The sequence below is a fragment of the Schistocerca cancellata genome, unplaced genomic scaffold (assembly GCF_023864275.1).
Source record: "Schistocerca cancellata isolate TAMUIC-IGC-003103 unplaced genomic scaffold, iqSchCanc2.1 HiC_scaffold_782, whole genome shotgun sequence".
Classification (NCBI taxonomy): Eukaryota; Metazoa; Arthropoda; class Insecta; order Orthoptera; family Acrididae; genus Schistocerca; species Schistocerca cancellata.
Genome location: NW_026046793.1, coordinates 2,526,693 through 2,539,350, shown reverse-complemented (window position 1 = coordinate 2,539,350; position 12,658 = coordinate 2,526,693). Strand labels below are relative to the sequence as shown.

Here is a 12,658-nt window from a genome sequence, read left to right as displayed (position 1 = left end):
GAAACAGCTGAGTAAAACCCAACGTACTGAGCCTACTTTCTCTGTAATTTTTCTTATCAATATTCTAGCGCGGCGCAACCTGACTGCTCAAAAAAATTACAACCTGACTTCAAATAATTAATTCAGAAGAATGGCCCTGATTAAAAAGAAATCTTAACAATAACCTATACATTTCATTAAGCACTTACCTCACAAAAATCTTCATTACGCGTACTGCAATACAGCGAGCGGCAGTACTGCCAGCTAAATAAAAGATTCTAACTATTAAAGCCACTAACTACTAATGGGCATGTGGTTAGAAAAGGAAAGATTTTGTAGCAAACCAAATAATGTATTTTTTTTACCTTAATTACGTGACATCCAGTTCAGACACGAATATAAATCGTCATTGACATCTAGTACAAAAGTATATATAATCATGAATAATATTCAATCTCCATGTCGAACATGTACATATCGTTAGCCTGCGCCAACACTTCATACCTCTACCCTCCATCAGTACTAACTTTTCACATCTAACACCCATCACTGCTGGCTGTTCACCTCCAATGGCCCAACTGTACTTCCATCACTGCTGGCAACTAACTTCCTACTGCCCTACACTACTGGCGATTAACTTACGAGTCCGACCAGTCACAGAGTCTCTTACAAAGAAAGCGCAGTCAGAGATCCAATGCAAAGCGCTACACAGGGCTGCCAACACAGAAGCAGCCCACTTACAGAGTAAAGTGTGTTATTTAATTTCTGAGGCTGTATGATTATCAGGAATTGAAGTGATACTGATAGTTAACAAATACTGAGAACTGCCTGTGGCAATTATAGAACAGTAATGACTTTACTCTGTAACCGAAAGGTAAAGCAACGGGCACTAATTTGCAAGGTAATGAAATTTTGTATATTTGGTTTTTACGTATGCAGCACCGCAATGTGACTTTCGATAATTTTTACAGCGCTGACCCCTGAATGTAGGAACCAAGTATTTTTCATCAGATTTAATGTATAGGTTGGTTAGGTATAGCCGATTTGTAATATTTTTGTGTGTTTTGTAACACTGATAGAATTTAAATTTTGGAATCTATTTTGTCAAACAATGTCAGAGTTTATGTCATTTAACAATCGAAGTGTTTTTAATTACGACTATAAGTGAGAATTGTAGAACAGTAGAGAAGTTCACTGATTTTGAAGTTAATGGAAAATGTTTCATGTCAGAACTTGTGAAGGAGAAACTTTATTTTGAATAAAATTTTCAAATTTAAGCATTCGGTCTTAGCATATGCCCTTATCAGTACCTCATCCAATTCCATGTCGTGTTTATTTAAATCTAATGAATATTTTTCTAGAAGAAATCATTTTTCAATCAGAGTCAGAAAAATATTAATGTGCCAGAATCAGAAAAGTGTTAATGTTTGTAACAGCTTCAATGCAGGCGTCATTGCACAGCACTGAGCCAATATCCAGTATTTTCACTGAACATTTGCAAGGTTATTCATTTATCAACCAATCTACAGATATTAATTGTATGAAGCTGTTTTATAGCCGGCATTCCACTTTGCCGTGCCAAGTTTGAATATTTTCTATGCCAACTGTGGAGAAAACAGAATACCAAGATTACATCCTTTGCGACTCTAGAGCTAATTAAAATTTATTTCATTATTTACTTGCACAGGGAGTTTTATCAGTTTATCGCACAGGGCCATAGAACTCTGTGCACACGAGACTGGATAAATGGCAAAATGGTTCAAATGGCTCTGAGCACTATGGGACTTTACATCTGAGGTCATCAGTTCTCTAGAACTTAGAACTACTTAAACCTAACTAGCCTAAGGACACCACACACGTCCATGCCCGAGGCAGGATTCCAACCTGCGACCGTAGCGGTCGCGCGGTTCCAGACTGAAGCGGCTAGAACCGCTCGGCGACAAAGGCCGGCGGGTGAAAGTCTGAGGGACCGATTTCATTAAAGGCATTGCGTATTGGTTTCGCAGATTAAGCCATTTGCTCTACAACACGTCACACAGTAAACTTGCGTGACACAAACATTACGCATATCATATTCATTGGCAAAAAAAAAAAACGAAGAACTTTACACTTTGTCCAATTACATCTATGCACGCTCTTACGAAAACATCCTTTATAGCAGAAATGTCCTACAAAAGAGGAACAAATGAGACTAGTTTGAAAAACGACTTAAATCCAGCCTTCTTAAAACAAAATTTGAACATTACGAGGGTACAGGGTCATAGTCTTGTTTTTTAATTACAGTTTTATGAAAATTATTTGTAGGTATCGATTCATGCGATAATTTAAAGCAGTATTCGCTTTAGTAAGACAATAAACAGTTTCCTGTTATTTCTGAAAATTTACCTCTAACATCTAAACCCCTTGTGCAAATTCACGAATGTAGTGACTATTTATTTATTTGTGGTAAGATCTTATGGGACCAAACTGTTTAGGTTATCGGTCGCTAAGCTTACACACTACTTAATTTACACCACTGGCCATTAAAATTGCTACACCAAGAAGAAATGCAGATGATTGACGGGTATTCATTGGAAAATATATTATACTAGAACTGACATGTGATTACATTTTCACGCAACTTGAGTGCATAGATGCTGAGAAATCAGTACCCAGAACAACCACCTCTGGCCGTAATAACTGCCTTGATATGCCTGGGCATTGGGTCAAACAGAGCTTGGATGGCGTGTACAGGTACAGCTGCCCATGCAGCTTCAACACGATACCACAGTTCATCAACAGTAGTGACTGGCGTATTGTGACGAGCCAGCTGCTCGGCCACTATTAACCAGACGTTTTCAGTTGGTGAGGGATCTGGAGAATGTGCTGGCCAGGGCAGCAAGTCGAACATTTTCTGTATCCAGAAAGACCCGTACAGGACCTGCAACATGCGGTCGTGCATTATCCTGACGAAATGCAGGGTTTCGTAGGGATCGAATGAAGGGCAAAGCCACGGGTCGTAACACATCTGAAATGTAACGATCACTTTTCAAAGTGCCATCATTGCGAACAAGAGGTGACCAAGACATGTAAGGAATGGCACCCCATACCGTCACGGCGGGTGATACGCCAGTATGGCGATGACGAATTCACACTTCCAATATGCGTTCACCGCGATGTCGCCAAACTCAGATGCGACCATCAGGATGCTATAAGCTGAACTTGGATTCATCCGAAAAAATTACGTTTTGCCATTCGTGCACCCAGGTTCGTCGTCGAGTACACCATCGCAGGCACTCCTGTCTGTGATGCACCGTCAAGGGTAACCGCATCTACGGTTTCCGAGCTGATAGTTCGTGCTGCTGCAAACGTTGTCGAACTGTTCGTGCAGATGGTTGTTGTCTTGCAAACGTCTCCATCTGTTGACTCAGGGATCGAGACGTGGCTGCAGCATCCGTTACAGCCGTGCGGATAAGATGGCTGTCATCTCGAGTGCTAGTGATACGAGGCCGTCGGGATGCAGCACGGCGTTCCGTATTACCCTCCTGAACCCACCGATTCCGTATTCTGCTAACAGTCATTGTATCTCGACCGACGCGAGCAGCAATGTCGCGATGCGATAAACCGCAATCGCGATAGTTCTACAATCCGACCTTTATCAAAGTTGTAAACGTGATGGTACGCATTTCTCCTCCTGACACGAGGCATCACAACAACGTTTCACCAGGCAACGCCGGTCAACTGCTGTTTGTGTAAGAGAAATCGGTTGGAAACTTTCCTCATGTCAGCACGTTGAAGGTGTCGCCAACCTTGTGTGCATGCTCTGAAAAGCAAATCATTTGCGTATCACAGCATCTTCTTCCTGTCGGTTAAATTTCACGTCTGTAACATGTCATCTTCGTGGTGCAGCAATTTTAATGGCCAGTAGTGTAACTTTAACTTACTCTATGGACAACACACACACACCCATGCCCGAGGGAGGATTCGAACCTCCGACGGGGGGAGCCGCGCGGACCGTGACAATACGCCCTAGATCGCGCTGCTATAGTGACTAGTAAAGCTGTGCCACTTCTCGTCGCGATTGGCAGTATTATATCTGCAGTTTATTGAAGTCGCAGATAATGACTGCTAGAGATTCGAGAGAAGTCTGCAGTGAGGTTTTCCTCTTGTGGACGCCTGTGAGTAGTGGCTGCTTCCCACACGAAGTTCTTCCTTCGCAGATGCGATAAGTGCTAAAGTTTTGGATTTGTAGAGAGATAATTTCCAGTCTATATCTTCGGAATTACGTTACGTGAGCGATCGGTAGGCTACTGCTGTGTGCTCGGTATGCAGAATTAGCGAGAAATGGTATAATATTGTGGTGAACTGTGCGAAATATACGTGTGGTCTTGTAATCCCAGAGTCTGGAGATGGGTGTATAAAAGCAAACGAGCAAACGGGTCTGGACCAGAAACAGTAAAGCATTTGTGCCGAGGGGGAGCGAGCCCGGATTTGTAGAACAGTTCTGAGAGTGACTTCGGTCCGCCGAGGCGCTGTGGCCACCTGTCGGGCGTGGGTGCCTCAGTGCCGTGACTATACTTACTGTGCTGTCTGTATTCGTGCTGTTATGTACGAATGTTGTAAAAGGGCTCACTTTGTACGATGCGGCGATATACGAGGGGTGTTTGAAAAGTCCGTGCAAAGTCCAAAAGATGGCACTGATGGCGTGTATCGAGGTCACGATTAGTTAGTAGCATCTTTGGAAAGAACGCACACCGAGCCATATTGGTCTATTTCTTTGTGTTTGGCATTCGTGTGAATCGAGGAAGTTGAGTGATCGTCAAAAAATGGACGAAAAAGCATTTCGTGTGGTGATTAATCATTACTTTAAGAAAGGCAATACGCCTCAGGAGACTAAATAGAAGCTCGATAAACATTACAGTGACTCTGCGCCTTCGATTAGAACAGTTTACAAGTGGCTTTAAAATTTTCGGAGTGGCCCTATGGGCACAAGTGATCCTGAATGTTCTACACGCCCTGTGGATGTTACAACTCCAGAAATCATTGATAAAATCCGTGACACGGTGATGGACGACAGAAGAGTTAAGGTGCGTGAGATTGCTAATGCTGTGGGCATCTCTAATGAATGGGTACAAAACATTTTGCATTAACATTTGGACACGAGAAAGCTATCCGCAAGCTGGGTTCTGCGATTGCTCACACTTGCCCAAAGTCGGAATCGTGTGACGTGTTGCAAGGATGGTTTGCAGCTGTTCAGGAAGAATCCGCAGGATCTTAACCGTCGTTTCGTCGCTGTGGATGAAACGTGGATACATTACTATACTTCTGAGACGAAACAACAACCTAATAAACGGGTTACCAGGGGAGAATCTGCACCAAAAAAGGCAAAGACCATTCCTTCGACCGGTAAGGTTATGGCGAGCGTCTTTCTGTATTCGCAGGGGATAATCCTCATCGACTATCTGGAAAAGGGTAAAACTATTACAGGTGAATATTATTCATCGTTATTGGACAGTTTGAATATCGACATGCAAGAAAAACGCCGGCGATTGGACTACAAAAAAGTCCTTTTCCATCGCGACAATGCAGCAGCACACACCTCAGCAGTTGTGGTCGCAAAATTAATGGAAATAGGATTTCAACACGTTTCACATCCCCCCTCTGCTCCAGACTTGGCTCCCTCGGACTACTATTTGTTCCCCAATTTGAAGCAATGGCTGGTGGAACAAAGATTTTATCCAAACAAGGTGGTGATTGCAGCAACTATTAGTAGACTTGGACAATTTGTATTATTTGGAAAGGATCAACAAATTATAACAGTGTTGGACAAAGTGTGTAAGTATAAACGGAAACTGTATCGAAAAACAAAAAAGGTTTACCCCAAACATGTAAGTACTTTTTATTTTTGCACAAACTTTTCAAAAGCCACTCGTATTGATGGGTCAGAGATCGGTTTCACATTCTAATATTCAAGCACCTGTCCTTGGTGGGAGAGCAGAGTAATTGATTAGGAGTCTTTTCGTATTTGATGATATGTAGGGCACATTGCAGTGTTTAATTGTTGGTGCAATATGGTGGTGTGTGTAGAGGAGTTTTTTTGCCGCTGAAAGCCATGGCCGCAGAAAGAAGGAAAAAAGGCACACCGGTGGCATCAGTAATTCGGCGGGTAAATTTGATAAGAGCCAATCATAATGCTAGATTCATTCACAAGACAGCCTTTGTGCCAGGATGTAGGAGCATCTACAAATTGATTTGAACAAGATGGAGGCAAGATATGTACACAAGCCTGTTCGGTTGGCCGTGCGGTTTAACGCACGGCTTTCCAGGCGGGAAGGAGCACCTGGTCCCCAGCACGAATCCGCCTGGTGGATTTGTGTCGAGGTCCGGTGAACCGGCCAGTACGTGGATGGTTTTTAGGCGGTTTTCCATCTGCCTCGGCGAAATTGCGCGAGATGGGTGGCGTGCTACGATAATCCGTGCAGCTGCGATGACCACTGTGTCTGGACGGCATTTGAGTCTCGATTCGTTATGGCTGCAGGATCGAAATGTGTCTCTTCTTTCGAACAATTCCGAAAGAACAGACACCACATATACAACTGCAATTTCGTTGAGCCACTCTTTGAAACGACGATTTTTAAAAAGTGATGCCTAACAAAGTTTTCGCTCTTGTAGAACACACATATGAGCACCAAATAAAGTTATAAGTTCTTCCATTTTTCTAATTATGTCAAATTTTTGCTTTTTCTCTGTGCTATCCTATATATTAGGCCCGCATGTGCCTCTACTTACATCAAAACACAGCTGTCTGGTCTTTTCACAGACAATTTCCAAAGGTCATTCCTATAAACACACAGCTTTGAAGGAAACTTGTTCCTCGAACAAAAAAATCGTACAGGAATTTGGCTCTGCTAATTGCGTGTATTTTCTGCAGGCTGACGTTTCCACACACACAAAAACGCTACCATATACGATCTCTGTGTAGGTTCGTGACTCACAGAGTAAGTACGAGACTGCAGCTCGTGAGGTCAGTCTCGGGATTTCTTCATTATCCTATCGTTTCTTTCACCTCTGGCAACGATTGGTTAAGGAGAAAACTGTCAAGCTGCCCTGTGGCCTGGAGTCCACACTAAACTGTAGGCCTTCCTAAACTGGCTGAATGCTTCAATGGGGGATACATTCACCAATACAACTCCTAATAAACCACTGTGGTATTGAGACCAGCCTTCAGGATGATGACATCTGCACTTCATTAATTGTTTAAGCGAATGGCAGCTTGCATTAATGTAGAAAAATGTAAGTTAATGCAGATGAGTAGGAGAAACAATCCCATAACGTTCGAAAACATAATTAGCCCCGTTTTACACTGGGACACTGGTGACAGTCAACGGTAATTGTGATGAACACTCCTGGATCACCGGTGTCATTACACTTAACATCCATTGCTACCTGATCGGCTGGAGAAAATATTGTTTTATACTCATTTGAGACAAATTGAGAAGAAACTTCTTGGCAGATTAAAACTGTGTGTCAGACCGAGACTCGGACTCGGGACCTTTGCCTTTGCCGAAAGGCAAAGGTCCCGAGTTCGAGTCTCGGTCCGGCACACAGTTTTAATCTGCCAGGAAGTTTTGTATCAGTGCAAACTCCGCTGCAGAGTGAATATCTCATTCTGGAAACATGAGAAGAATTTTTTTCAGTATTTTCGAATGTCGAAAACTTCATCTCAAGTGCTAGGAGAAGAGAAAGAGGAAATCTCAGGAATTGACAATAGTATTTTAACTGTAATTTTCGGACCATACGGCGGAGAGCCTTAAGACGACGATAAGGCGCACACTTTTGTTCTGAAAATTTTGAAATACAAGTATTTTTTTAGATTTCTTCTTCATTCGCCCTGTCGGGGTGAGTTCATTGTTTCTACGCTCATCCATTTTGTCCCTTCTTATCGCACCATAAAGGCACACTTAATACTGGTAAATGCAAAAGAAAAGTGGTGAGGGATGCAAATGTGCTTCAATGTTACCCTTCCAGCCTACAGATGTAACAATTAAATTTGGCTACTCTTTTATGGTCTGAAAAATAAAGTATTAAATTTGAAAAAAGCACATACAACTTACCAAATTTTTTTCATCCATGCTCTTCTCATTCAAATCAGGCACGAACTTCGTTATAATTTCTTGCCAAGCATTCGTTTTCACCACTTTGTTTCTACAGTAATCGCTTTTGACATTCCAAATAGCAGGACGACTTTCTACTTCACTTATAAAGTCTTCCATGTTATGTTGTTGTTGTGGTCTTTAGTCCTGAGACTGGTTTGATGCTGCTCTCCATGCCATACAGTAAAGCTGCATGCCCTCGGGAAAAATTACGGCCTTAGTTTCCCCTTGCTTTCAGCTGTTCGCAGTACTAGCACAGCAAGGCCGTTTTGGTTAATGTTACAAGGCCAGATCAGTCAATCATCCAGACTGTTACCCCTGCAACTACTGAAAAGGCTGCTGCCCCTCTTCAGGAACCATACGTTTGTCTGGCCTCTCAACAGATACCCCTCCGTTGTGGTCGCACCTACGGTACGGCTATCTGTGTCGCTGAGGCACGCAAGCCTCCCCACCGACGGCAAGGTCTACGGTTCCACGTTAATCAGATCTAAACTCGTGGCTACAATGTGTACAGTATAATGTACAATGAAAGTTTCGCGTCACTGTCTCAAAAATGAATGCCGTCTGTTGGCAAATCTGCAGCACTGTGTCTGTGATCTGTGTCCCAGTGCGAACACTCCAACTCAAACCAATGCACGTCCGGCGGTGACTGCTGTGAACACAGTGACCTTGTCTGTCACATGTGGCGAGGGTGAGTCACTGCTGCGTCACAGAGGCTCGGTGAGGTAATGTAGTGTCCCGGTGTCAATGGTTCAGTTGAGACCGATGTATCTCTGTCGGTGACCGCCACCAGTGTCCCTGTGTGAAATGGGCCTTAATGTTGTGCTGCTCGATACGGCGAAGTTGATTAAATACCTAGGCATTGGAAACTGATACGACACAGATTGAACGTGAGATTGGTCGTAGAGAAAGCTCAGGGTAAATTTATTTATTTTTTACTGCGAAAATTCTGGGACATCGTAGCTCATTTATAAAGGAAACCACATACACATTACTTGTGCAACCCATTCTCTAACACTGTTCGAGTGTTTGGAATTCCAACCCGGTCAGAGTAAAAGAAGACGTCTGAGCAATTCAGAGTTGTGCTGCTAGATTTATTCCTGGTAGATCGTCTTAAATGAGAATCCTCGGATGAAACGAGATTTTTTTCGGCAAACACTATTGCGTAAGTTTAGAGAACGGGCATTTGCGACGGACTGCAGAACGATCCTATGGCCACCACACCTCATGTAATGACAGCAAAACCGAGAGAAGCCGGGACTTGTGGTGTGCATACTGTAGGACCTTCAGTACACACACCATCAGATTATTTGACTTGTCGCTCTAACGAAGTAGGCGAGTGTCAGCAATATGTCTCGTGGTCTTATCGTGGCGTGTTTATCTTCTGCTGTTAGGTTAGACGATAGAAATGCCACTTGCACGCTTAGAGTTGCAGATTGACGGTGACCAACTTGAAACAGAACTTGATTAATTTTCACACACATTTATTAAAATAATAAAAAGCGTAGACATTACGTAACTTCATTCTGGATGCTGTTTACAATTGACAATCTGAAGTTCCTTTGTTCTTGGTACGTTAATCTTATTCTCACATATCTCTGATACTTGACAAAGTGTCTATTCATTTATCTTCATGGCTATGTACAGGAATATGGTAATCTTATTAGGCGCAGACTGAAACTTGCCTATAGACTGGTACAGACAAATGTAGACTGGTACAGACAGGTGCAGATAAATGCAGACTAATGCAGACTGACTAATCGGAGGTCTGTACACTCGTTATAATACCTCACGCGTTCAGGTATCACTGTGCGAGTGTGATCCGCGAGGAGAAAAGGTTCTAAGGTTCTACATTAGCAGCAATCTCATTGGCTGCGTTACATATTAATACGTGGATTGGCGGAAGCAGGATTTGGTCCGTCTCTAAGGCAGCACCATCTTGTAGTGCAGAGACGGACGAGCGCTGCGCCTGCGCTGTTGTGCTTAGCGGGGCGCGCTCTAGTGGGCAAGTTGTGTACGCGCTGACTACGCAGAACTATGTACACGACAGGTCTACTACAACAGTATATAGTCAGTCATTTATCCCCTGCTCCATTTCCGAGTGGAGTGGGAAAGGTATGACGAGGAGTAGTATATGACGAGGAGTGGTACAAGCTACCCTCCACCGTGCACCGAATGGTGGCTTGCGGAGTATGGATGTGGATGCAGATTGTAGCTGAGAAGCATTCCAAGCAAAAAGCACTTATTGAATTTCTTTTGGGGAAAACCAGGCAGTCACAAACATTCACAGTTTCACAAAATGTCTACGGATATAAGGAAATGGACAAAAGTACAGTAAGTTATCAGCAGGACAAGGAGAAGCAAATCTGTCTAATCTCCCACACACAGGTCAGCTGCACACAGCTGTGATGCCTGACGTGTTGCAATGAGTCACTACACTCGTTCGAGGTGATAAACAAATGACAACTGAGCAACTCAGTGCTCAACTTGACATTTGTGTTGGTAGCGCTGACGCAGTTGTCCACCAAATAGTATATTCAAAGATTTGCTTCCGGTGGGTTCCTCAAAGTCTAAATGAAGAGCATAAAAAGATGAAGAAGACACATCTGTCCAAATTGCTTGCGTGTTATGATGCTGACAATGACGACTTCTGGTTAAAAATTGCCAGCTACAACTGAACATGCAATCAACACTTTGAGCCTGAAACAAAACGGCAACACAAGGTCTCCTTTGAAGTAGTAGTTCGAAACAGTTCTTTCAGGTCGTAAAATCGCGGCTACAGTCCCCTGGTATTGTGGAGGGGTTATTCTGTTTGGTGCCCTCCATCAGGCTCAATCAATCAGCCCATAGTCTACTGTCAGACTCCTAGGAAACAATTACAGTGTGTTTGTGGCCACGAAAATGAGAACACACTTCTCCTTCTACACGACAACGCAATGCCACATTAAGTCAGCGCACCTGAGAGTAGTTCACAAAAGTCGGTGGACTGTTCTCCCTCATCTGCACTACAGCCCGGATTTCACACCTTCTGACTTCTCTCTTTGGCCGACTGAAAGATAGACTCCACGGAGAGTAGTACAACAGTGGGCGGGAAGTTACTGATGCAGCAAGAATTTGGCTGAAATGCAGACCACTAGTATGTTTTATGAATGCTTGGAGTCTGTTCTTTCAGAAATGTCTGAAAGGACGAACAACACACATTGATATAACTCAAAGGGCAATGAATCGACAACCTTCAGTGTGGATACACATTTCATTCGACCTCCACCACGATGGACAAGGACTGCAGATAGCACTGGGTGAGAAAGTGAGTCGGCCAGGGAGCATGCCGAGACAGTCGGCGCGTTTGTGATAAACACTGTGTCCGGATGGCGCAGAGGTTAACGTAACTGCCTCTCACGCTGCGCTTCCCGGGTTCAAATCCCGGTCGAGTGTACATTTTCACTCATTGCCACTGATTCCGCACAAAGTTCCAAACCAGCTGATTTCGCTGGTTCCTTTTCTTTTCTTTTCCTTCTGCCCCCTGCAATAACTTAATGAGCAAAACTGTAGAGTGGTACCACGGCGATATGCTGGCTCCCGAATTAAAGTAGCATAAAACCATAGAATTGAAAGGAGACGTTGAAAGGCAGGGAACAACAGTGTATATGGACAAACGCATCTTACTTTGAGAAAAAGAGTGTTGCATCGTTTACTGAGTGTCGTTTGTAACCACTCCTGGTGATTTATGCAGTGAGTACGGAAAGAACTCAACAGCATAATTTTTATTGTACATTATCAGTCCTCTGATTTCTGCCACTCTTACGAAGGAATAGTACAGCCCAATACTCAGCCGTTTCACTGCATCAGTTTGTGGTACACCTACTGTCACGAAATAACCTGAATTCGTCCACTAATGTGTCTTTTCCTTCCTTTACCATCATTTTATTTTATTTCTTTGGTGTGAAGTGCATGAAAAATTCCAATATTTTTACTGTTGCCAATGAAGATCTTTAGTACATCCTCTAAATTACATGTAGTTCTCTTCATACACTACTGGCCATTAAAACTGTTACACCAAGGAGAAATGCAGATGATTAACGGGTATTCGTTGGACAAATATATTATACTACAACTGACATGTGATTACATTTTCACGCAATTTGGGTGCATAGATCCTGACAAATCAGTACCCAGAACAACCACTTCTGGTCGTAATAATGGCCTTGATATGCCTGGGCATTGAGTCAAACAGAGCTTGGATGGCGTGTACAGGTACAGCTGCCCATACAGCTTCAACACGATACCACAGTTCATCAAGAGTAGTGACTGGCATATTGTGACGAGCCAGTTGCTCGTCCACCATTGACCAGACGTTTTCAATTGGTGAGAGATCTGGAGAATGTGCTGGCCAGGGCAGCAGTCGAACATTTTCTGTATCCAGAAAGGCCCGTACAGGACCTGCAACATGCGGTCGTGCATTATCCTGCTGAAATGTAGGGTTTCGCAGGGATCGAATGAAGGGTAGAGCCACGGGTCATAACTCATCTGAAATGATACGTCCACTG

The 12,658-nt window shown here is 43.4% G+C and overlaps 1 protein-coding gene across 2 annotated transcripts in view; it reads left to right on the top strand.

The window, feature by feature from the left end:
- LOC126143125 (disks large homolog 5-like) overlaps window positions 1-12,658 on the top strand; it is a 420,567-nt gene that overhangs the window by 239,992 nt on the left and 167,917 nt on the right. The window lies entirely within an intron of this gene.